This window comes from Oryzias latipes, chromosome 1, assembly GCF_002234675.1.
Source record: "Oryzias latipes chromosome 1, ASM223467v1".
Lineage (NCBI taxonomy): Eukaryota > Metazoa > Chordata > Actinopteri > Beloniformes > Adrianichthyidae > Oryzias > Oryzias latipes.
Window position 1 is genome coordinate 14357975 of NC_019859.2, and position 27163 is coordinate 14385137.

At 36.1% G+C, this 27163-nt stretch overlaps 1 protein-coding gene across 2 annotated transcripts in view; it reads left to right on the top strand.

Moving 5' to 3' along the window:
• The first annotated feature begins 13114 nt into the window (after positions 1–13114).
• ctnna2 (catenin alpha 2) overlaps positions 13115–27163 on the top strand; it is a 281743-nt gene continuing 267694 nt past the window's right edge. Inside the window, exon 1 of one of the 2 annotated variants that reach the window (XM_023956970.1) lies at positions 13115–13392. The gene's annotated coding sequence lies outside the window, so the exon portion shown is untranslated. Of the gene's footprint in view, positions 13393–15939; positions 16067–27163 lie in introns of those variants that run through there. The other variant, XM_023956972.1, reaches the window with a different exon arrangement.

Genomic DNA, 27163 nt, shown 5'->3' on the forward strand with positions numbered 1-27163 from the left:
TTTGTCTGTAGAGCCCATAACAGTCGTAAAAAACGTGTGCAAATAATCCGTGTATTGTACACACCGGGCATGGGATGTGCCTTCAAGAATGCGCCAAACAGGCATTGTTGAATGGTGTGAAGTCTTCGTTGTTCACACTGAACTGTCGCTACCCAATTCTCATTGATGTACTCACAGTTTGAAGAGGCAAGGTGCAAAATGTCAAAGCATCCAGTGGCCGTGTGTCTTGTATGTGAAGCCTGAAAACATTTGTAGAAACACCCATTTATGCTCATTTACATAGATTTTTTATTGGAAGTGATCGGTTGAACGTGCATTCCAGGAGGGAACGGAGTTTCAAGTAAAATGAAGCAGATCTAACATACTTCCCACTATCAAAATATCTCTCAGTTTAGGATTAAGGCATTATTCAGTATCCTGAAAAAAATTGCAAATACTAGAGCTGAATGGTAAAAATGAGTTGCTCTGAGATGCTTATCTGTACAGTAATATAATTCCAACTGGGACTTTTGAGCTTTCCTTAAGTGTGTTTGTTTGGAACTGTTTCTTTCTTCACACAGGTTTACTTTATATATACATCTGCTGTTCTCAATATATTACACAGTGCACCTGCACAATGGCTCAGATCTTTGTATATGAGTCACAAGACACAAAACGAAATAAAATAACTAAGAGACTAAAAAAAACCTGCAGGACCAACAGAAAATGTAAAAAATAACATGCCTCTTTATATTTGTAGGGTTCAGAAGAAACGTTGCTGCACACACTGTTTTTCTGGGTCAGATTTACTGAGAGACTGTACCGCGGAACTTAGTATAACTAATGAGCAAGAGGATTAGCGGTGAGGCTTGTAATTTTGATAGTCATTTGTTCATAACAAATCCACAGGGGGGGGATTTAAAGTATCTTTCCAGGCTATTTTGAAATCTTCCTACATGTAATAAGTTAATGAACCACATAATGCAATTATTTTCAGTCGTACACTCAAAAAAACTCAACACCTTTTCCCCCACTCACCGTCTGTCCTCTGAAACTGTCTTTAATTGGCTTCTTAGCTTAAAAAAGAAACATTTTTCAGATTCAGTTCAACAGACTCTGAAAATTGAAAGTGTCCTAAAACAAGGGCTGTTAAAAACATGTGAGATGAGAATGCTATTTTTTTTTTTAATTTAAGAAAATTTTAGGAAAACTTTGAATTTGGTTCCAGAGTGGAGAGTTATAATTCAGTAGGATGAGTGCATTTGAAAAAGTATGACTCAAATGTAAAAATTCTAAAACAAAAATCCAAAACACAGACAATAGTCACCCTTTAAAACACTCATGTCAAACAAAACTATTTCAGAGAAAAGATACAAAGACACATATTGAACAGATTTTTTTTAACTTCCTGTGGGGTGGAGCCAATTAAGAGGAATTTGGAACCAGTGTGAAAATTGAAATTGAAATTTTTGAAACTTTTTAAATTTAATACAAATAATTTTTTTTATCATGATTTGTTTAAAAAAATTCCTATTAGCCAGTAAAAGCCAGTAAACTTTGTTTCAAACCATTCAGCAAAAAGAATTGGTCAAGCTTTGCTTTTCCCGTCAGCCTGTCTAAAAGCAATAATCAGAGAAATACCAGTCCTGTGGCTCCCATTATTTATAAATAGTCCACAATCCTGCAACTCTCTGTAACAAGACGAAATAATCAAATTTGACAACCACTGTAAATTGCTGTTGGCAAAAGTTTCCCATGTCTCCTGTTCTGTGTATAAATGCATATCAAGTTTATGACATGTCACCGGCTTACACAGTTACACAACTTAGCTTACACAACTAACTTGTTGTATTCTGCATGATGATATACTAAATTAGACAAAACCAAAAGAGCATAAACGCCTTTTTAAATGAACTGGTCAGATGCCATAAAGGAGCATTATTATTGCTGAATCTGCCAAATTAACTCTGCTATATATTACAAAAAACTTTTTAAAGATGTTTTTTATATATAATTTTACTTATTATATAAGTAACATAATTTGTTTTTTAATATATAATTTTACCGCCCAGTGGGGACGTCCGACTGGGCGGGGCCCCGGGGAAGACCCAGGACACGCTGGAGAGGCTACATCTCTTTGCTGGCCTGGGAACGCCTCGGGGTGGCCATGGGGAGGGAAGTGCGGGTATCTTTGCTTAAGCTGCTGCCCCTGCGACCCGGTCCCAGATAATATGGATATAATATTCCTTTTATATTAAGGCAATCTGTTTTTTTTTTTATATTTCAAATATTTATTTTTAAAAAATCAAAATATTATTGGTATTATAAAGCAATAAAATGTGTCAGGGTTTTTTGGTTTATCCCACAAACAAACTGCATGAAAATACATTTTTCTAGATGTGTGGTCTTTGTGTGCTTTTACATTGACACGATGCAGGTTCTGACTGTTAACCCTAAACCCTTCAACTAAATGCTCAACCCCTAATCTTCATCATAAATCTTAATTTTAAATCCAACAAAAAAAATATACTTCCATCCTTAACAAAAATGACTTACCGGTACACAGGGTGGAAAAGATAATGTTTCACACATCCATCCATCCATCCGTCTGAGGTCTTGGAGGCTGCCAGAGCCTTTACTGGTGGACCAAGGCAGGGTACACCTTGGCCGGACAGGTCACCAGTCTGTTGCAGGGCAATGTTCGCACAATATAAGTTATCCATTAGTGCTCACTTGTCACAAGTACATAAAAACATGAAAACATGCTCACTTTCATGCATTCACAATTTTTAACAGAAATGCTAGGAAGTAATTAAAATAACTTCCGAACTGTTAATAAGGCTAACACAAAAGCATTCAAATAATAAGTAAGCATGCAGTGAAAGGCAGGAAACAGAAAACTCCTTATTACCTGATTTGAAGAAAAATAGGGTATTAAAAAGGAGGTTAACAAGGTCAACATAAGACTGAAAGACCAGTCTCAGACAGCGCTGTGAATACTGTGGGAATAATTACTGTAAGGCTTGGAAGAGGTTGATTGGGGTCTGTTGCATGGCAAAAGCAATGAAAATGCAGGCAAACAGCGATGGAGAAACAAACAAAAAAATCATAAAAAACAAAACAAAACAGAATGTATACTGTGTCAAATTTGAAACTCTTTTCCACAAGAGGAATTCTTCTTCTATACTATATTTGGACAGGTGTTCAAATTATTCTTTGTCTGTGATGAACAACAGCAGGGCCCTTATTCACACAACTGGGCATTTGGCAGCAATGATATATAACAGCTTCCTCTGGGTAGAAATGGAGGCCATTGTTTTACCAGCAGTAAAATGACCACTCACACATTACACGACAGTCCCAATGAATCAAGTCCCACAAGTTACAAGTCAAATCTATTATGTAACAGCTTAAATTGTTGAAAAAAAACCTTTTGATTCCCCATTGTTTCCACAAAAATATTTTTCCCTTTTATTTATTGTTGTAGAACTTTTTTCCATACTTTTTTTCATACTACACGTAACCCATATCCATCTTTGCAACGAAGCATCTTCATCCTACTGTGTTGATTGCAGTTTTCTTTCCCTTTAATCTCCTGAAATATCTTTGCTAATCTTTTCAGACATCATCCCAACATAACATGACAGAGGATTTTCACTGGTGAGGGTAGAGAGAAACTTTACTCTATGCTGAAAAATCAATAATGAGCTCAGGCGCTCAGCTAGAGCTTTTCCAGTTGAGTGCATGAGCATCTGCACTGCAAAACTTGCTTTCAAAGTCATCATCCATACCAGTGCAGGATTGATATGGGGCTAAATTATACTGGGTTGATTTTAAAGACAAACCTTTGTCTACACATGCAAACACTGAACCCATTTTCATCAAAATTCTGCTTGTAAAACTCAAAACTGATATTCTGCAGATTTACTCTGCAGATATATTCCCCACTTCAAAAGAGTGTTTCTGTTCTCTGGTTTACTTTTATGAGTTTGCTGCTTTATACTCAAGTCTGAGGCCCTTTTCTTATATATATATATATATTGTCATTTTCTCAACATTTTAATATAAGCAATTGCTTTTCCTGTTGGAATCTGCTAGTTTAAGTGTTATTTAAATAATTTTCACCACTGGTGGAAGCCCATCTTTATCAGAGATCTGGGAGGGGAAAAAAGCTTTTTCAAGCTAAAAAGAGGCTTTAATTAGAAAAGGAAATTTATTGTCAACAGCTTATTGTACTATTAACATGCTTTAAGATGTCATCATGACCAGAGGAATAATAAAAGTTGTGTTTTTGTAACACTCAAACTCCAATCACAAGTACAGTGTGGGACTAAATGAAGCTTTTCAATTTATGATCATTTAAATGTGGCATTTTCTCAAGTAAGAGCCAATATCTTCAGATCAGAATATAAACCAGCTTTTTACTAGATGAAAGAGTTTTGACAACCAAAAAACAAACTTAGGGTGTTTACATTCTGGTTTAAAGGGAGTATCTTTATGCCATAAATATACATGCATGCTTCATATCTGTACCAATGTGTTTTTCAGAGTGGAGGCAAATTTTAAGGATGAGTTGTTTAATATCTGAAATTTAACAAGAATTTGTGCTCTGGATTAGGGTCAGTTACACACTGTTACCCAATAGAGTGAGATGTCATGTTTTAGACAGATTATGGGCATGTCATGAAGGTTACTTTGTCTGGAAATTTTCCTAACCTTTTGGCTGCATCCTTCAAGGCTCTCTGAAGCGAATCATCTGCCTCCATCAAATTCTACCTAAAAAGGAAATATTGCATATAGGATTTATATGACAGAGAACTGCCAATTATATTTATAATTTATAAACATGACAATTGTATTTTCTAAATATTTCTCCTGTGTGTGCATAGGCTTTATTTACAGCAAACAATGTTTGAGTTATGGTGTTCCTTTTATCCGGTAAAATTAACTGTATTTTGAAAAATTACTGAATGAAAGATGTGATGAAAGATGAAATATTTTCTGGATTGGTCACCAAAAGCCTCTGTGACTTCCCAAAAGCCCTGAAAGTTCAGGATATCTGTGTTGAGGAATCACCCTTGAGGGAAGTTTTAAACTTGTCAGAACTCAAATTTGTACATGGTTAAGGGCATGTTTTTTTTGGAAGGACCAAAGAGTGGTCTGAAAAAAAGTTCTCACTTTTGTTTGTTCTGCACTGCATTTTAACCATTTTTTGAAAGTTGTTAAATTCAGTGTAGTAACTTAAAGACCTACTCCAATGAAAAAATTGTTTTGGTGTTTTTACATTTGATAAAGACATATTTAACAAAATTAATCCCAAAATTGCATTTTTGAGTATTTATTCAAATTATGGTGACTCAGGAGCAGATGAAAAAATGCAGTTTATAAAAGAGCTTATTTGTAGCATAGAAAATATGCTGGGCGGGGCATGAGCTCCCTGCTCTGCTCCATTCTGATGCATCCACTTGTAGACAACTAACCATGTATGTCCGAACTAGCTCAAAACTTTACGGCTCCAATATTTGTCGCCATTTTTGTTGCACTGGTAATGTTACGTTGTAAACTAGCAGGAAAAGTGTAAACAGATGGGTGATGGGAAATGAGGACAGACTTACTCTGCGCCGCCCACAACACAGATGTAGATTTGTAATGAACTCCTGTTGCTCTGCAGAAACTATGTCCTAGAAAACAACATAGTTTTTTTTGATTTTGGATAAAAAGGACATAACAATAATTAAAAGACCACTGGGAACGCTTTTACAATAGATCAAAGATGATTGGGGCAGGAATTGAACATGCCCTAGCAACTTCTGCCTTCCTTCTCCACGTTTCTATTGGTGACAGGAGAAGTCATCTGTGTATATATGTGTCTTTGGCAATGAGACAGTTGCATGATGGATGGATGGATGGAATCACTAAGAATGGCACAGTTCCTGTTGTAAACTGAGTAAAGTCAGAGTGGAACGCCTGCTTCTGAATGCAAAAGTCTGTCTCAATCCGATTGCTTTTGCACAAAAAAGGGTTAAAAATATTTCCATCTCACCTCACTCTGAACCTGCCAGAAAAACTAAACTGTTTTGGTGTCTGTAAAACCTGCTTACCTACTGTGTAAAAAGCTGGGAGGGCACAATGCTATCTTTTGACAGGGAAAAAGCAAAAGACTGACCTTGATCCTGTGCCAAAAGAAGAATGTTTATGATTTCCACTGAGAATTGTTTGCAAAAAAAAAAAGTTATACCTGAAGAAAAACAGATTTCTTAAGCAGTTTTATACAAATTATAGGAAACATTTTTGTGTGCTCTCTTTCAAAGACTTTGAAACAAGCTCAGAGATTCTTTCCTTGAGACAGTGATAAAGAGTTTTACTATTTAGAACTGCTGCAGAATAATCTGTCTACGTTTGTGTGGATCTGTGCTGTTGACAAGAAAAAGAAAAAAAGATGCCCAGGAAAGATATTTATCATTTTTTGTTATCTGTCTCATTTTTTTTTTTTACGGGAAGAAAATATAAAAACCAACCTTGCCCACCAAGGAAGGAAAAAACTATAATTTTCCATATTCTGTATGACAAAATGAGGGATTTGAGGAACTAATTTACCATCTTATCTGCCCCCCAAAAACAGCAAATTGTACATTTTTAGTTAGAAATATGGATTGTGACCATAAGGCGTTTTTTTTTTCCTCATGTAGTAACAGTGTCGCAATGTTGCTGTGCAGGAAAAGCGTGAGCAGTCTAAATGTCTGCAGATTTAATATAAACAAGCCCTTGTAGAAACTATAGAAAGTGCATTTACTCTGAAAGCTCTTCGCAGATCTATTTACAATGGATCACAATCACTAAAGGACTTTGCAGCTGTTTATTATTTAAATGCCATCATGCACCATTACAGAATGGGCAAAAACTACTGGTAAATAATATTTCTCTTTCCTTTATTGAGGTTTTACTGTGTTTTTAGAAAATGTTTTTGAATTTTCAAAAATATATAGCAGAAAACCTTAATCTGGACTAAGTATGTTGAGCATACCCGTAGGTTTACCTTTTTTCGGACAAAAACAGCTTCCTTCATCCCTTTTTCAAACCATCGTTTTTTAAGATACAGGCGTCAGTGTTCTCAAATGAGTTATTTATGGCCTTCAAGTGCACCCCAGATTTTGGTCCACTGGAGTTAGCCCTGTGGTGTTGATACAACTTTTCGTGTTTAGATAGTTTGATTTTTCTGATGTACTGTTCATTGCAGTTTTTGTTGATGTGGCTAGAGCACAGTACACCACATTACTCTTGTTTGTGGTTGGAAATTTTGTTCTTGGGATGAACCTGTTTTTTATCAGCTTTATATGGCACATTCGACACATGGGTGGGCAATGCGGGAACCAAACCTGCCATGTTCTGATGAGAGGTTGACCGCTCTACCTCCGCTTTATTTACTAGATTTTTATTTTACTTACTTCTTGTGGTTTGTTCCATGTGAGTTTGCACAGCTTAATTCTGATACATATTCTGAAACAGATTAAATATATATATATATATATATATATATATATATATAAATCCGTTCAATGTTCAAACGGTTGGCACTTCCGTGAATTAAAGGGATGCCATCCATACGTCACTACCAAATCCGAGTCCCTGATTGGTCAAAGTTCAACCTGATTTGACTTTCAACGGGCATTCAATTGCTGCACTTTTGTACGTAGAGCCCGAAAACAGTCGTAGAAACTTGCACAGCTGTCTGTGAATGTGAGACTTTTGAATGCAGAAGCCTGAAATGCACATGAAATTGGCAGCTTGAACGCATGCTGCTGAGGTCGGTGCGAACATAGCTTATTTTCTAAAATATTCTCATCAGCTGAATGTTGTTGAGATGTTATTTCAGATGTTTACACTGAACTATATTTCTTTGACAGAAAAATGTAACAGTAATAAAACGCTAAAGCTGAGGTCCCAGTGAGAAACTACCGAAGTGTTTAGATGTTTACATCAATAGTGTTTTTTTTTATTCTCAGAATTTTTTTTCTTTTGAAAAGAAGGCTCTTTAAGGCGACACTTCAAATGATGCATAAACAGTGCTTGTGAGACTAAACCACAAATAAAGGCTTGTCCTTGGACATGAAAGCTGTTCAGTCCCAGTGTGTCAAGTTACCACACTAAAGGGCTATTGCTTTCAACAAAAAATATAAACTTTTTATTTTTTACCATTGAGGATTTTGGTTTTCAATAATGTTTCATTTTTTAATAAATATTCTGGACTGATCTGGCTCTATTTTAGACATTCAGCATCCTCAGTAGGTTTTAGTTTTCATAAAAAATGTTCAAGGAAAACAAAATCACGTCTTTTCATTATGTTGAAGGTTGAGAAAATTCAACTAAAGAATTAGACCTTCTGTGGGGATTATTAACAGCATTTCTAGAACAAAATGAATTACAGCACCTCCCAAAAGATTTCTTACTCAATATAATCAGAGCACAGTTGGAGCAAACTTTTAACAACCAACATACTCTCCTGCAATTTGCTAAAATACATGTTTTCATTTACACACATTTTAAATAATTGCTTGTTTGCCTCCATGGTTATTGTCTTTATCCACTTTTCTTGATTCACTTTAGCCTTACAACTGCAATGACAGTCTTGTTGAAGTCCCCGCCTCTCCAAGGCACCATTTTGTATTCAAACACAAAGTGCTGCTCTTCTTCTGCTGAGGTTCCTCCGCCATCTGACAGAGTGACAGCTGAGCAATTCAGCCTGACACTGGCTTAAAGCTTGAACAATCGCAAAACATGAATCATTCAGCTGCAAATGATAGGTTGTGTCGCACGCATGCGTCTCTCTGGGATGAGGCAGGGAAGGCGTCAGTCACTCTTCAGTTTTGACCTCTCATGCTGTCGTTTTTTCTTATTCACTTAAAAAAAAAGCTTTTCAAAATCTCTCCTCTATTTAGCAGCTTATGACAATTTCTGGCCACACTTTTTTAAAGAGGAATCTGGTGTTGAGAGATTAGAAGCGGCGCTCTTTAAGTGTGTAATCATTTGCTTTTTCCGATTATGATTTGTGAAACTTCTGAAAGCAGAACATTAGTTTTATTAGAAGCCATTTTTTCATGCTGATGCAGGGAGAATAGAGGCAAAATTGCTTAAATAGGACATGACCCTCTCCTACGAGCTGAGTGGATTCTACAAAGGGGCCGATACCATACATTGACCCTCCCTTGGCTTATTTGTCTTGGTTATAACAAGTGCGTGAAGTTAAAAGTTCAAATTTTTTAATTTTCTGACTGTTTTCTCATAGATTGAATCACATAGAGTTCAGGATGGAGGCCCAGATGCACAAAAACACAGGCCAATGTTCTATCCTTGACACACTAAATCCCATTGTGATGTGTTGGCCTCTGGGAGATGCCTCAAAAGCTTATCTACTCCATGCACACTCCTGACAACCCTGGAGGCTCCCAAAGCAAGCTGCAGGGTGATGCAGAAAGGGCAGCATCATGACAAATACACCACCTACTCTCTGAGTGCATAATAATCCACAGTACATTTCACAAGCATAACTGCTTTTTCACTGGCGCTGAAACTGTCCCTTGAGAGGATTTCATTACACTGCTAACCCAAGCTTAAAAATTGAAAGCAGATAGGACTTAATGACATCGTTCAATATTTCAGCGCTTAAAGGTGTTAACATTTTGCACCTTTGAGGTGTATCAAGTCGTCGGTTGTTCATCTTACAGCAATAGATGGATATACCAAGGGTAACTGAAGAGCAAATCTCGCAGAATCAGGAATTATGAAGCACATTTTTACTTCATCCATCTGACAGCAGTTAAGCACCAAAGTTAGTTGAAGTTCTACTGAATGAAATACTAAAAATCAAAGAAACTTTGTTGGATCTCACAATGCAATAAAAGACGTTTTTAAAACATGAATTCATCTAAATAATGGTGTAGGTAGAATGGAATTTAATGCAACCGCAAGGAGGCACAATCCAGTGCTTTTCTGTTCCAGTCCCAAGTTCAGCTAAATGCAGGCCGGTGTGTCATATAGGAAGCAGCATATAGGAAACAGCTGAAAGGCATGAAGGTGGAAGGAGAAAACTAAGGCTAAAAAAAAGCTTCTGTTTGAAAATCCTAAATGAATTTCACTCAGATCTTAACTAAGATAAGAATGTATTTCTTCATTGACAAAGTAATAAAGGGCAAAGGCACAGGATATTAGGTATGAGCATACGAATCAGAAAACATCTTGAGATATAGACTAAAAAAATTAAATTTTCAGGTGACCTTTAAATTGTTGACAAGATAATTTAAAATTGTTTTCCTCTTTTAAAAAAGTTCCCCTGCTCTCCTTGTCAATTATTTGTGAAAGAAAACAGTAATTTTACCTTCAACAACAGCATCTCACCAAGTGTCATTCAAACTTGTTATAGTTTTTACCATTGCTTATGGCAGCTTATGCCATATTGCCATACAGTTTCTAAAACATGTTCAGGCAATTTGTATGTTTTACAGTAACAATTCACCCCACGTCTGAATAAATTTTTTCTGGGAGGTGTCTAAAAACAGTAATACACCACCAATGTTTAATAAATAAATTATAATGTGAAAAGATGGATAATCTCATGATGAAAAAAGCAGGCAAAAAGTCTGGAAATTATGTTGCGACTGAAAATGGTTGCATTTTATTCAATAAAAAAATAGGCGCCTAGGCAGCCAAAAGGTCAGTTTTCTGGAACCCAGAACCTTTTTTATGGCCTACAGTTAGTAATCACAGTTTAAAGAGAGAGATTTACAAAGGTGAGAGACTTGATTTATTTTTACTTTTCTTCAGGCCTAAAGCACAAGCAATGTTCCAGTTATGACCTTGTTATGTTACATGAGAGGTGGAAATGAGTCCGGGGACATCTGCTAGTGAAAGTCCCTTGTGTTTCTGGCGTGTATTTCAAGCTTAGATCCACCGTGACAAACACATCAAGGTATATACACACTGGTTTAACACTGAGCAGCAAATTGCCAAAATATCCAGGGAAATCTCAGTGTGAAGCCATGTAACAGACAACTTGCCAAACTCAAACAATTCCCAGTCTTGCTTTGTTTTTTTGTTGGAGAAGATTTATAAAGCTTGTGAACCTGTGAGAGAAAAACTCAAATTTATCACGAGACAACTCTAATTCTACTCAGTTTTCCTGAATGTTGTGTTTCCCTGCTATTTATCAAGGAAATTAATCAAAATGTAGAACTGACGGTATTTAAGAAAGCTGGGAAATTCCTAAAAAAATTTGTGCAAGTTTTCAAACAAATGAAAGGATGAAAGGAATGAATGCAATTGTGGAAAAGTGGGCTACATTTGAAAGTAATAATAAGAAATTATATACTAAAAAAAAAAAGCAGTTTTTCTACTTTTAACTTTGAATGACATATTTAAGGATCTCACTATAGGCTACCAGGATCCAGAAAGACGAAAAGGCCAAAGGAATTAGAGAGGAGCTTCAAAAAAGAACGACAAACAAAAAAAAAACTGCAAGATTTGAGATTACTTCAAAGACATGCTTGAAGCCGTGCAAAGAGGTGACAATGTGACTCTGTATAATCTTCAACCAATGAGTGGTTGCATGATTACAGAGAGTGAGGAAGATGTTGCAATAGTTTAAACATGTAAAAAAAATGTGTTGCAAGAACACTTTTTCAATAAAAACATAAGAATATTCATATTCTATGCTGAGGTTACTAGACATGACTAGAGAAGCCTCTAGTTCCACTGTACAAAATGCAAAGGTGTTATCTAAAAAAATACTAAAACAGATTGACCGTGTGTTCCAGCGTAAAATTTGACAGAAAAAAAAAACTGTTAGGCTTGGATCGAAGCTTAAATCTTTAAAAATAACAGAAAAAAAGGAACATAATTTTATTATTCCTATTATTCCTCCTCATGATTTAAGACATGACATTCTTCTGATGAAGAACATTTCTCTACGTTTACAGCTGCTAAAAATAGACCAGGAAACTTCACGTAGATAACTACTGTTTACAATTTTTTTTCCCAGTTATTTTGCCAAATAGCACCATAAAAGTCATATTATCAAACAAACGGAGATGTGAAATGTCTCCTTGTTTGACATGATTACCGGTAGATAGAATTCTTATATGTCTCATTTGGAACGATCCTAAAAATGTATAGTTACTATTATTATTGCAATGGGATTAATTTAAATATGGAACAGAAATGCATATTTTCTCATGTCTATTGACTTCAGAGTGAATGACAGTAAAAGTTGATGGGAGTCGAAATCATTTTTGTAGTTATAAAACAAAGTAAGGTCCAGAAACATTCCCCAAAAACAAAGAAGAGTATTTGAAAACCCTGACATAAGAGGGAAATCTCTATAAGTAAATATCAGTGAAACATTACAAATTAACACATAGTATGGTAGGGTAGTGACAGATGAGGAAAAGGACATTATTTTGACAAAGTCTTCTTTTTTTTGTGTGTGTTTTTGTATTGTATAGGAAATTTGTAATCTTTTTTTAAAATTTATCATCAAGCTAAGGTTTGTTCTTTTAGCACTTTATGTAAAACTGATATCATCAACCTCCTGTCCGTCAAATGACAGTATGATACATTTTGCTCCAGTCAATCAATTGTCAATGATAGGCTAAATATTGCATTTGAAGTAAAAATTAAAAAAAGTATAAAAGCAACAGCAAATGTCAAAGATAGATATCGCATCAAAAGTAAAAACAAAAAAGCAAACAGAATCATCAAATATAAGTATTGCATTGAAAAAAAATAAAAAATAAAAAAACAACGTTGTTTTTGCATTTCTACTTCATTTAGGTTGTTATTTTCTCTTTAAATTTAAAAACTCTATAATTCCTGTGAAACCCCACATCTATAGACATTGTAGTATTTTCTGAGGCAACGTTTTTTATTTATTTAAATGTATGAAAATTATTGTTGTTGTTTTGTGATCCCTCCCTTACAGTATTAAGTTGATATGTGCGATTGTGGGAAACGTCAAAATTCCTACATTAATCCAGGGGCCCCTAAATGTATCACGCATGCGTCAATGGGGGAGACTCTCCTGATTTGACAACTCTGAAGTCCACCGCCCAGCCCACTATGTTGCAAGGCGTTGAGTCCGGACCGCACCATCAGCTGCACCTGCCTCTTCTGCTGCTGCTGCCGGAGCGCTGGGAGGGGTCATTATTTTGCAGGGGCCGTGGGAGGAGGCATTTCCGACACACCGACAGAAGCGTGTAACCTCAGATTCAGCACCACATAATTGAGGAGAGCGTCCGGATTGACTCGATTGTTACTCTCTTTGGGTTAACAGAAGTGAGGAGCACCATTAATTTGGAGTACTCGACAAGACTGCGCACGATTTGTGGACCCGGTAAAAAAAGCTGTTTCCTCCATCAATTTAAGGTGTGTTGGCCAAACCTTTTTTTTTCATTTTTTAAATATTTGTATTGGTCTTCTTTAACCACTGCTAGCAGCAGCATGATACTCCCCGCGCACAGACGCTGGGAGTAGCTAACATTAGCTTAGGCGAGGTCCGATTTTCCATTCATCGCTTTTGGTCATGGGGATTTAGTTTGCTGAATAAATCTCTACACGGGATGCTTTGCATTACGCAGTCCCGCAGCCCTCTGGAGCAGCACACATGTTCATTTTCACATCAAGGCTGCTTCCGTTTGAGGAACCTCCGCGTCAGCCAGCCCTGCTATCGGCTGCACAGCTATCCAGCGAGCCCAGTGCTGAAGCTCCTCCGGCTGCATGTCGGGTAGAGCGAGCCAGGCTGCTAGGCTAGCGCTGTGTGGCTAAGCTAACAAACACCGACTTCAGCAACATTACGGTCTCGCATTTTCATTAAAAAATAACAATAAACATTAAAAAAGCTGTAACAGTCCAACTGTATTGTGTTTATCGGACAGTTCTTTATTTTTGTTTGTGTTTCCATTATTTAACCCGCACTTCTACCCTCTAAAAACTAACTAACTCGATGTTGTTTTGTCGAAAAGAGTCCCTCCGTTAACTTACACTGTCTCGAAGGGCGGGGGAGAACAGACTGAGCGGTTTCGGTGACGTCTGGTTTGACTTGAAGATGTGAGCTCGCAGAGGGATGTTACATGCCTCACCCTGCAAGTGCAGCATGACTTTACAGTGAAGTCTGCCGACTCCAGCTATTTCAGATATTGAATCATCATCAGGCAGAATATGGCAAAAAAACCCAGTTTCCCACAATCCTTTGGGTTAACAGAGTTTAAAGTTTTCACTAATTGTTGCTGAGTACATTAAAAATATAATGTGTTCAACAATCACAACTGCAAGTCAGAGGAAAGATTGGTAATCAAATATAGATTTTTTTTTTCCAGGTTTCCCTTCCTGTAACTGGAGACTAAGTTACATGATGGCTTTATTTAGATTGTGAGCCTCTGGTTGGCTCGAAGTTATGTTTGGCCTGTCATAGGGTGTTTTGGTCTCTGCCTGTCATCCACCAAACTTGCTCAGGCTGGGATTTTCTCCATAAGAATTAAAAGCTGACAGCAAATGTAGTGCAGAAGCTATTATTATTTTTGCCTGTTGTGGTTTCTGTTTCACATAATTCTTTCTACAAAAAACACATAGAATGTGCACCCAACTGACCGCAAAAACTGTAGGTATCAATTTATGAGATTGAAATAGATAGGATTTTCTCTCATCGACTGCAATTGAGAAGACGGCAAAAAGTGAGAGGAAGCGTTCCAAACAGGAAGTACCTGGTTGGCTCCAAAAAGCCAAAATCCCATACTTCCATTGAGAAATAAACAGCTATTCGTTATATTTGTCACAATAACCATTCTTGTTATGTTACCTTTTTCTTAAATTTTCTTGCTAATCCCAATTTTTTTTTAATGTTTTTTTTCGGTAGTGCAAGTTTTTCAACGACCAATCAGAAGTGGGTGGGCTCACATTTGAAATGTTTCATTGGCAGATTCTCCCAACCCCGGTTTTAAGTGGTAGGGGTGTGGACTTCCATTTAGCTCACTCCTGACTGTCGAGAGTGGTCGACATAGAAACTCAAACCGACTTGGAGCCTTCACTGCTTACTCTTGTCATCTGGCTCCAACATGGCGACATCCGTATCACAGCTGAATTGACTTCATTTCATTGGAGCCGGAAGTACGCCGTTTTCTATGAGTGACGTCACACTCAGTCGGTCCAGTTCTGTTACAGTCGATTCTTGCATACAAACATATTAATGAATATTAAGCAGCTAAAACTTTGAATTAAATTGTTTAATTAGTTAATTATCTGGTTAAAACATACTTTGATGAATAGTTATCTTTAAAAGTGGTGCTAGAATTGTGATTATGTTTCATTAAATAGTGAACTAAGTCACTGTCATTTGGGGTGGAGCATTTTTTAAGATTTTAAAATTTTCTTTTAGGATAAATCCAATGGATTTCTGTTCCTATAGAGGACTTTCAAAAATATTTGGCAATATCATATAAGAATCTTAATTCAAAAAAACCTCACAAAGGAGACAAAAATGACTGACTCCTGACTGAACATAGACCCTTTTTATCTGTAACTTTAAGCATGCTTTCCATCTTTTATTTCATCTTTGATGAGACTAAATTGCAGAATTTGACAGCCTCCTACATGTGGTCATCAAAATGTTCTGGCCCACTTTCTGCATGTTATTTGGAGTAGAATGCCTGATATTTTTTATGTCACTTGGAATAAGGAAAAGGCCATAATTTATGGGTGAGACGATGCAATCAATGGCAGCCTGGAGTGCTTTGTGTTCTGTTTCCCTGGGAGAGCAAGCAATATTGACTGACTACTCTGGAACCCCCCTGTTGTTGTTCTAATGAAGCTCAGCTTTAAGGTAGTCATGGTTGCCCCACCAAGTGGAACAGAACTACGTGTCCTTCTTGGCCCTCTTGCACTCACACGGAGCTTAGAAGCTGAAAAGTGATGAGGCAACAGAAGAATCTGTGGCAATAAACATTTTTGAGCCTATCTACCAAATGCATGTTCTCTGTCTTCACAACTGGGGACTGCTTTGTCTTATGATGCAACATGGAACTGCACCCAACTGACTGCAAAAACTGTAGGTATCAGTGAAAGAAATTCCCAAAGTGTTTCAGAGCAATTCTGGTGTTTGCATTGTGAAGTTATTACTATGTTATGTGATGTGTTGTAGGAGCTCCTTCATTTCACAATTTATAGTTTGCATCCTCAATGGTTGAAATAAAATAAAAAAAATCAGAATATGGGCATTTTATGTTTTTGCTAGCTGCAAATATTCTACAGATTTGGAGGTGTTGACTGCCTTTTAAAACTAGAATAGAAAGGGGGACATGACGAGGTTTTGTCAGGTCAGGACATTCCCAATGCTTTCCACATGCTACATTGAGCTGCTGTAATGTGAGTTGTATTGTTTTCTTGCTGCCAGCTGAAAAAATATAAAATTCATGAATTCATGGGAAAAAAAAATCACTTTTTTCAATCCTTCTTGGTACAGTCTTTACTCCACGGAATGTGGTTTTTAAATACGAACTGTTAACTTTTTATCTAAAAGTATCAACTTGCGTTAAAACAAACATACAAACAAAAAAACAATAACCTAACACTGAATCCTGACATTGAGGTCTGCCAAATCATAGAAATCAAATAGAAATCAAATACTTTTTCTTTCAGAGTTGTTTTTGTTATAAAGTTTGATGTAAAAAAAAAGACATGTAGTTGAACAGTGGTCCCTATTGCAGTTCACCTTTTGTGGTCTGCTGTTTCGATGGTTTTTTTTTCCGGTACAATTTCAGTGCACTGAGTTCTGTATTCTGATTGGCCTTGGACCTTGTCAATCAATCTCATTTGTGCCGTGTCTCTTGTACAGAATGCATTCCATTTGCCACATAAACATACATTTTTGAATACGAACAGATTCTTTTATACTGGAATTATTTATCGTGACGGTTTGAACTTTGAGAGTGTCAACAGTAGAGAAAAGTATGAAAATGTGAATATATGTCTGAGAAAAGTTTATAAAGTGGTTTTATAGCTTAAAACATCTATAATCCTACTTGGCATATTTCACCTCTTGCGAGTTATTTTTAGAAGGTACTCACTGCAAAAAACAAGGGAACACTGTACTTTTGTTTGCTAAAAACATTTTTTTTCTAAATTGATAACTTAGTTTATATCTTAACACAATTTCTTCCTAACCACATGGCTCCTTTTATTAAAAAAAAAAAAAAAAAAAACTGTCAGAAGTCCACAATTCTGATGATTTCCTCCATCCTAAGGGTTAGGGTTAGGGTTAGGGTTAACCCCCATATTTTACTGAAAAGGGTGATGCATTTTTCAACAATTGTTCTCATGTTTGTGGCCCACCTATTGTCTAATATTGCATGACCCAGTTATTACCTTTTGTTGTACTTCTTAATTTGACTACAGCATTTAAATGCTACAAATGGGTGTTAAGCTTGTGTTGGGTTTTGGAATGCATTTTTTGTTTGGCCGCATCTCTTTATGCTGTATAATGGTAAGACTTTTGAGATTCACTGTTTTAAAACTTGAACTACTTGAAGGAGCTCCCTAAAACCAAGCTCCCTAAAACATTTTCTATTGAAAATGATGCAATCCACATTGTTTGGAAAGGGCTTTTTGGCTTTGTGGATCTCAACAGCCTTTCTATGGGCTGCGTAGTGTCTAATGACTGTGTGAAGTGTTATGAGTGACATAGCCTCTTATAATTGAGGTGAGAACAACATGAATGTGAACAAAAAAGCAGCGGAGCAGACAGTCCGTGCAGAAAAAAGTAGGCAATTAGAAACTGCACGACTATAATTTACGGCAACAGGAAACATTGCAACAACTCCAGTTTCAAGCAAAATCTTGTATTTGCTTTGTTAAGCAAAAGTAGTTTCCATGAACCTGGGTGTAGAGCTTCTTTTGGAAAATGGTGTCTATTCTCAGCTCACTCATCTTCTGTGATAATAGCTGAACCGCCAAAGCAAGATAAAGATGTTTGTGTGGTGATGATTCTAATTGTGAAAAGTCTTTCGCTTTTGGACACAATTCTTTACAATATGAAACAAATTCTTCCAGGCACTGTCATCCATTGCATAACGACTGTTGAGCTGATATAATACAAACCCTGTGTATAAAAATTTCATTTACCTTGTTTCTATTGACACATGTTTCTCTCTGACAAACATGTTCTTTACTTATAAACCACAAATCCAGCTGCTAATCTTTCTTGTCAGTGAACAAAGATGGAAAAAGGGCTGTTTTTTGAAGACTATAAACATATTTAAAGAGACAATAGCATGCCTTTTTTTAGCAGTATCTCTTCTTATATACCAATCAATCAGTGTTGCGTCTGTTCAGAAAGCTTCCATGTCTTGTATGTCGATCTTTAGTATTCCTCTTGCAGAAATCTCTGTAGATATGTTTTTGGGTGATTCTCTGCTCACATTGACACATGATCTCCTCTGATAGGTAAACATTTCAGTCTGTTAAGTATTGTAATTGATCTATTATCTAGAAGTGAGACCTACTGTCATCTTTGATCACAGAAACACCAAGGAACGGGTCAAATGTGCATAAACACATTTTCTATCATGTTTAAAATGAAAAGATTAGAAGGTAATATGCCACTGGTGAGCTTTGTTTGCAACGTCAGCCTAGTTGTGACAGACTTAGCAGTAAATGAGCATATTGCATTATTACATATCACACCTTTCCGGTTTGGACCATGCTGCTTAAATGGAGATTGGTTTTAGTACATGCCCCAGTTCAAATTAAAGCAGCAGTGTGAAACAGCAGGATTATGTCGGATGCGAGTGAATCTGACAACTTACTCTGGGGACATTATGTGCACATTTTACAATCGACTTTTCATGACGCAACACTTGAATTAGGTTGTAGGTCTATTTTTTCCATTGTCTCCATTGTTTCCATGACCCGCTGAGGTACAGTGGGAATAATGCAGAGATCAGCCTCCAAGTGTCAAAGTAAACTTCTGCTACACTTACAAAAAAAATAGAAAAAAAAAAAAAATGGTGATGGCATAAGCAAGAACCTTAGTGAATGATAAAGACATCTAATATATTTTACGACACAAAGTATATCTGTTTAAATAAAGAAGTAGAAGTCATGTGACTAAATTACCACCAAAGTAGGAATGAAGTCAGCAAAACAAAGGACGTAGAATCACTGCTGCACCGGCTCAAAAGCAGCTCTAATACCTTTGATATGAACTTAATGGGAATTGATGCTGTTGACCCTGCTTTTTTGTGAATTAAGACGAAGTGCAGATGTATCTAAATGTGGTCAAGTTTCAATACGTTTCTGCTATAACCTGGTATATGCTTCTTATTCCACCATTACTGGTGCTTGATAAACTGTGGTGGGCAGTAGAAGTATCTGTTTAAGTAATTTGCAGTATGTAATCCTGTGGCATTTTAAGTTGCATTGGTTGTTGTCTCCTTAGCAGTGTGTGATTATTTCAGGTCACTCCTGGCATTGGACAATTCTTCATTGTTTTTTCCTTTATCTTCCTTTACATCTCCAAAAAATGGCTTAGTAAGGAGTTTTTGCTAGAGGCTGTACATCTCTTTTATCTCAGTTGTGAGCTTCTGGGGCCTCTTTCCCCAAATCTATTCACTGCTACCCCACCACAGGCTACGTAAGTATTTGCTAGCTCCACCTCTTTTCACTCTCTGTGCTCTATTCTGGGGGAAATGGCTTTTCCATTGTTTGGTGACTGCTTTTCTTCTCTTTATCTGTCAGAAAATCCATATGTTGATCAGGACAGACTGGGATTAGACATTTTTTAGCCTACAGGCCTGAAATATGCTGCTTTTGTACTTCTGCTGTAAAAAAACATGAACTGGAAGGCTTATGATAGCTTGAATTTTCATTAATGCTTTTGAAAAAGTCAATATTGCTGTCAGTTTTGAATGTTTTTTCTAACACCTATTCATAAATGACAGTTTTAATCCAGTTTAATTTTATGACTTTTAGTGTATGTTGTCAAATTTTAATCTAACACATTTTTATCTGATGTCTGAAAGGTTTCCTTAGTTTGCAGCCACCTCTTTATACTTTAAACATTGCCTTCATAAGTTAGGATGATTCTTTGGTTGCTTTTACATAGGGGATAGTCCTGAGGACCAGTTTGAATTAGAGTGTTAATACATTTTACACCTTTGTCTGGCTTGGTTTGCTTTCACACAAAGAAATGTCAGAACTGAATCAAATTGCAAAATAAAAGGCACAAAGTTCTAAACTCTGCTCTTGGAAGCAGTATTTTCTAAACGGGATGGGGAGAAAAGAACAAAGGAAACAAAAAGTCTTTCCATAAATATTTTCTGATTTTCACAGAGTAATATGTGCATGTACCTCCATACTCTTAGTACACCATACTGTATTTACCCTTTTAAATATTTTCCATTATTTTTGCCAGTTCCGCTTTTCCGTTATACATTGAAGTTTTTTTTTTATCGTAAGCTCCTACGTTATTGACTTTTTAAAGTCATTTTTGCACTTCAGTTCACCCTCAATTGAATCAAGACTCTTGCTTTCAAAGAGACCAGAATTTGCTCTTTCAGTTACTTGGTTCAGACCAGCTGAGCTTTTATGCTTGCCAAAGAAGCTGGATGTCTGAGGAAACGAGTCCTGCTGTGAATCAAATCTGCCAGTGTGAATGTGCCTTTAATCTAAATGTTTAAATATTTAAAGTAATGACATGCAGTTGCCTGAGGATACAGTACAAACCACCATTAAAATGTGGACTTGAGGTTGGCAGGTGAGCTTGGCAAGAAAACAAATGTCATACTAAATACACATAGTTAAAAAAAAAAGAGTAAATGTTAAACTTAAAAATAGTTATAGGTAACACTTTAGCTACTAACCTTGAGCTCACATAAATAAAAAAAAAGAAGATTATCTTAAAGCATCATCTTAATTTACCATGTGTTCAGTTTGGGCTAATTACAGGACCTCTCTGCTCAGTGATATTCATGTGAGGAAGTATGGTACTTGTTTTGGCATTATTAAAATGGCCCTGGGGTGGGAATTGATCTGATTTTAGCCAAGTTTTATTAATGAGTTGTTAAAAGGTTGCTGTGTTCATAATATCCAAAAGAACACCTTAATGAACTGTCAAAATCCTTGTCTGCCTCTGTCAGTTTCAAGAAGTAATATCCACTGGTTAAAAGGTCTTTGGAAAGGCTTTCTTAAATTGGAAACAATGGTTTTCTCATTTCCGTGAGCCATTACTAACCTGAACAGGAAAGTACAGTGCTATATTTTTGCTATAGCACTTCAAATAACTTCCAAATAATTGCCTAATGGTGTCTGTCTATAATGAAACAATTACAATTTTAGAAGCGCAGACAGTGATGTGGAAAATAACAATTTCTACCACATAGCTGCGTTGTAACCTTCCAGATCTTGTACAAATCAAACTGAAAACCACAGTGTAACCTGATAAATGGAAGGCTGCTTCTGTTAAAGGACACCGCTTTATCATTTGTACAGCTCAACTTTATGGTATGAATGAAGACATAAACACATGCAAAGATTTCAGTGTAGTTCTTTCAGGTTTTAGTTGAATGGTACTTTTTTAAGGTTTTATTGGAGTTTGAATTCATCACAGCAAGGCTAAAATGTTCCTCCATGGGGGCAAAATATATAATATAGTCTGAAAAATATTTGTCTGGTGTTTGGAAAATAATGGTCAAAAAATTGATGCCAAAATTCTACTTAAACTCTCATTACAATCATCTTTTGATCTATTGTAAAGTCATTCCCAGTGGCCTTTTAATCATGATTATGCCATTTGTTGGCAAAACACCTGTGACGTTTTGGTTTCTGCAGAGCGGCAGTAGTTCAACAGAAATTTGCCTCCGAGTTGTGGCCGTGACTCTGCCGTGGAGTAAGACAGCAGTCATTTCCCACCATCCCTTTGTCTACACACTCTCCCAATAGCTTACAGCTCCTCACAACCCCAACCTAACATTGCCAGTGTAACAAAAATGGTGTTTAATGTTGGAGCAATCCATCTGTACAGTTTAGAGTTAGAACCCCGCTGGGATGAGGAAAAGAAAGACAGGAAGCTAGTGGCTTGCTGATTGTAGTTTGTGAGTAATAACTTCAAGTTTTTACAAACTTCATTTTTTTCGTCTGTTCCTGATTCACAATGATTTGAATAAAGCGAGTCTCCGAAAATGCTGTTTTAATGTTGTTTCTATACATGTCCTCCATTATGAGAAAAATGCTCCAAGAACATGTTAAAAACATGATTTACATTAGATTGGCTATTTAAGATAATTTGATTTTTGCAAAGGTTAAAAAAAAAGATTTTATAATTTCCCATTGCTACAAGTAAAGGAAGTATTATAACAGTTGTGACTAATCTAATCAATATAATATAAGGAAGCTTCTTTGACGGAGAAATTGCATTTAAAGTGTAATGCACTTGGTGTGGAAAGCACTTTTTCGTGTTTGATTATTTTTGCGATCTCTTGTCAGAGTAGGCAACATCAATCTTTAGAAGCTGTTCTTCTCCCTTTATAAACACATCCAATATGATTTTGCAAGCAATTTTAGGAAGTCACATCATTCTCATACAATCTTTTAATGCACATGATTGTTCACTGAACTGACAAGTCGTTCAAGTGTTTAATCTGAATTGTGGCAACTCTACAATTTATCATTTACTTTGTTGTTGCAGGAAATTTCACATAACTTTTCCACTGTTACTGATGTTCTTTACTGCAAAAAAATGTTACCCTTGGTCTTGGGCTTTGCTGACAACCATTTCTCTATGTAAGTAACTGATAATAAAGCTGAAGTGCAGAATCTATAGTCTTTAAAGGTCACGTTTTTACCCTATTTCCCACGCTGTGACTCAAAGTCTAAAACACTTTTCCCGTAGACTTGGAGCCCATTAAAAACACTGGAACTTTTACTGGTGAACTTTTCCAGTAATATCTTCTTTGGACCATTAAATGTGTGTATCTTTCAATGACAACTCCAAAAAGCAGAAATATAGATTAAGTAGTTTGCAGAAAATATTTATTGTCCTTTTTTTCTTTTCTCACGTTGTGGTTAAGACTAAGAAGTACGTTTTTACAGAACCACTGCCCAATCCTATACATTGAAACAGCAATGTTATATTTTGACATAACTATTCCTTCTATCTAACCCTTAAATGCTGTAGTATCCATGTAGTGCTGTCCTTTGAAAGTTAGCCTCATTTTAGTTTAAAGTTTTTGTATCAAATAAATTGGCTATGTTTTTTTACTTCTCTAAACAAATAAAGATGTTTGACATTTGAAGGAGGTATACACACAATCAGACATGGATGGACACAGCCAATAACGTATTCTAAACACTCAAACACACACACTCACACACAAATGGAGCGCTCAGCTAACACCTGGCCAACTGGTGGTAATTACTATAGTCATTTAGCCGTTGTCTCTGCTTTGTCATCAGCTTTATTTCAGAAAAGAGCTGACACAAGCAGAGCTGAAGGTAATAATGTTTTTTTATGGGTAATAAAAACAAACAGCATTCAAAAGACGCTGCATTAAGTGAAGATTGAACTGGCTTACTTTGAATATCAGTATGTTGCATGCTTGCTACAAATGCTAATGTCAGTACTTTTACAATTACTCGCGTCACTGTCATGAAACGTACCATTTAACCAGCAGTGGCAGAAGGATAGGTGTGAAATCAATTCAATGAGAACACTACGTTTTGACTTTTTTAGTTTTTACCATCTTATCGTCAACGATTGTTCTTAATAATGAAAGCAGGCGGAATTGGTGTACTTAAAAGTGATTGCTTTAACAGGAAATGTTGAGATTGTTAATCAATAAAATTGTGCAAATTTCCATACTGGCACTAAATTGAATGCACAGAAAAAAACAATGGTTATTTGAAGCTGCTAATTCAATAAACATTCAGGTAAGCCTGATTAGCCATGCTGAAATGGGTTGTCAATGCTCCTTACAAGGCTGTGTGAGAAAGTCATGACTAGTATAACTGCTTGATTTTAAGGCACTTTTCATTCATGTTATTCAATCTATCGTTGGATAAATGTTTGTCTCCATAAGAAAGCCCTTTTCACTGATAACAGAAAGCCAGAGTCACAGCTTTAAACTGTGGTTAGAACCTGATGGAAATAAAAGAATGATATAGAATTTTAGAATATAGAATTTTATAGACAGAAATATTGTTTCAAAAAGGTATTACATAAGAAACATTATTGTTTTATGCATATCTTTCAGGTTACTTGTAAAAGAAATAAATACATACATTTCTCAAAAGTGTTATGATTTTTCTTTAATGGTTAGAATTTGATTCTTCCAGTGTAGTTTCTAAACTGTCGTACTTAAAAGTAACTGTGGCCTAGTGCTTTGCCATGTTTCTCCTAGTCAGGGCTAATTAAGTTGGTTGTTTGTTTACTGCTTATTTAGCATACTTTAGATGACTTATAGTAGCAGTGGCCTTTGTCATTCATTTATTTTTGAATATTCTTGTGAATAATAAATAAAAGACAATTTGTCCCACAAGGGCATATTTTTGCAATTAGTTTGTAGAATAGTTAAATTACCAGAGATAACTTTACAAGTATGATACACTTACTTTGTCAAACTTTGCAAACACCACTTAAGAGAAGGGGATGAATTGTTAAAATCCTGTCACTCTTAAATGTCTTTGCTGTTTACCAGCCAATAATGGAACTAACAGCTTCTTCACTATGGAAGCATTTGTGTAGCAAAGTCAAAACCAGAAAGGCTTTTTCATTTTCAAAATGAAGCTGCATTTTTTGACTCAAAATTAAAATAAAAAAAGCAATCTGCCAAAATGCTTTTTCATTTTCTACTTCAACACTGCTTATTCTGGCACTTAATTAAAATGATAATGAAAATGGTATTTGAAATTTCATTTTCAAAAAATTCTCTGGTTAATGTGTAACAAAATTCATTTAGAAATGTCTAATTTGACAATTGAAATGGATTAACAGAAATGCTTTTTAATTTTTAAAATGTAACTGCCTCAAATGACTCAAAAATAAAATTAAAAATCAAAACTTCAAAATGCTTTTTCTTTTTCTACTTAAAAACCGCTTATTCTGTGTCATAATTAAAATGAAAATGCAAAGAGGGGATTGCATTTGCGTTTTCACATCCACCCTGTGAATAGTGTTGCATAATTCAATTCGACTTAGCATTTCCAGAGGGGAGGCGGAACGATGACATCAGTGCTATCTCCGTCTGTCCGGCTGCTAAGAGACACAGACATGCTAGGAGCAGGGTGGATGTGAAAATGTAAATACAATCCCCTCTTTGCATTTTCGTTTTATTATGACAAAAAATAAGCGTTTTTTAAGTAGAAAAAGAAAAAGCATTTTGAAGTTTTTATTTTTCATTTTAATTTTGAGTCAACAAATGCAGCTTCATTTTGACAATCAAAAGCATCTCCATTGATTAGAAGCAGACAACAGCAATAAAAAAAAACCTGCTGTGTGTCTGTGCAAAGTAATTGTCCAGCTCAGTATGAGGTTACTAAAAGTAATGACACCACAGTGAAGAGTTGCAACATGTGCAAGGAGTTGGTCTGTTGTGAGGACTCTTAAAGGCTGGGCAGGATTTCATCAGTCTTGCCAGGTTGCCAGATTCCCCTCGTCTGTTCATTTATCTTCAGCTCCTGTGTTGCATTAGGAGCTTCTGGCCCAGATCTGCCATTCTAATTCAAATTTGACAATCTTTTCTGCCTCACTTTCATAGGAAGTAGCCTGGGTTTGTCCCAGCTGGCTGAATCTGAAAGTGCCTTCTGCTGAGACATGTCCCAACAGCGACAATGGTTTTACCCAGTCACTGGCTGTTTGTTCTCACATTATCCCAATACAACCTCCAAACTGAAAATGTATTTAAAGAAAAAGTTGTCTAAAGTCAATTTCTTACCAAACATTTGTGCCGTAAGCACCATTCATGTTTGAAATGCATCAAGTAATCAAAATAGTGTGCTTCACTATGAATGTTTACTAAAAATGTTCACTTACATTTTTCTCCCAAAAACGTTATTTTAATATAAAGTAATGCAATTTTTAAAGACAAACTTTGGAATTCAGTCCATAAGATTAACTTTGTTCAAACCATTCACTTTGTTTCACTGAATAAACACAGACAGGATATGCTGACTCCTGCTGGCCTTTAAAAAGAGAGATCAACAGCACAATGGGTCCATACAATAACCCCCTCATAATGAAAGCCAAACCAACTCTGCTACCAACCATCAACACTGTGCACATCCCAACAATTTTGAGGAGAACCACTATGCTTATCTTTTCTTAAAACAGATTTGTTGATTTAAAACATTTACGGCATAAACTTTATTTTGAGTTGATCAAATCCCAAAAAGGAGAAAGTGTTTTACAGTAGAGTCTGTGTGTAAGTAAAGGAAGAAAAAAATGCAGAGGCAATATCTTTTGGATGATTTTTTTGAAGGACCAGTGAAAGCAAGAATGACCATTTTAAAATACTAAATTGAGTTGAGGATAATTGACATAACTATAACCATATCCGACAACAGCAATTAAAGACCCACTCCAATGAAAATTGTGTTTTTGGTGTTTTTAACATGTTCTTGTAACATTTCTCTTATGATGGATGCCATTATATAAAGGAAATTATACTTAAAATTGTATTTCTGAGTATTTCTTCATTGAAATTGTTAAGAATCAGGCGCACACAAAAATGAAAAAAAAATAAAATAACTTGTAGCAGTGACAAAAGCTACAATCGACAGGCCACAAGTTTCCAACTCCACTCCATTCTGATGCAGCCTCTTGCGAATGACTAAATTCAATCATTTTCCTCGTCTGAGCTGGCATTTGGCACAGAGCTCTACGGCTGGATAGCTCCAATATTGGTCACCATTTTAGTTGCTCTAGTAATGTTGGGGTTGTGAGGGGCTGTAATCTAGCGTGTAAACAGATGGTTTGAATTTTAGAACAGGTTCAGCGAAGCCCAAATAATTTTTCAGAAGTTTGTGAAAATAGTCTGAAGGAGCTGATCATGTCTATAGAAATTATGTTTTAAACCAAGAGGTAGGTGGTCTCTGAAGTAAATTTAGAGGCAGCCTGAACATGTTATAAGATGCGATGCTACTATTTGCTCAACTT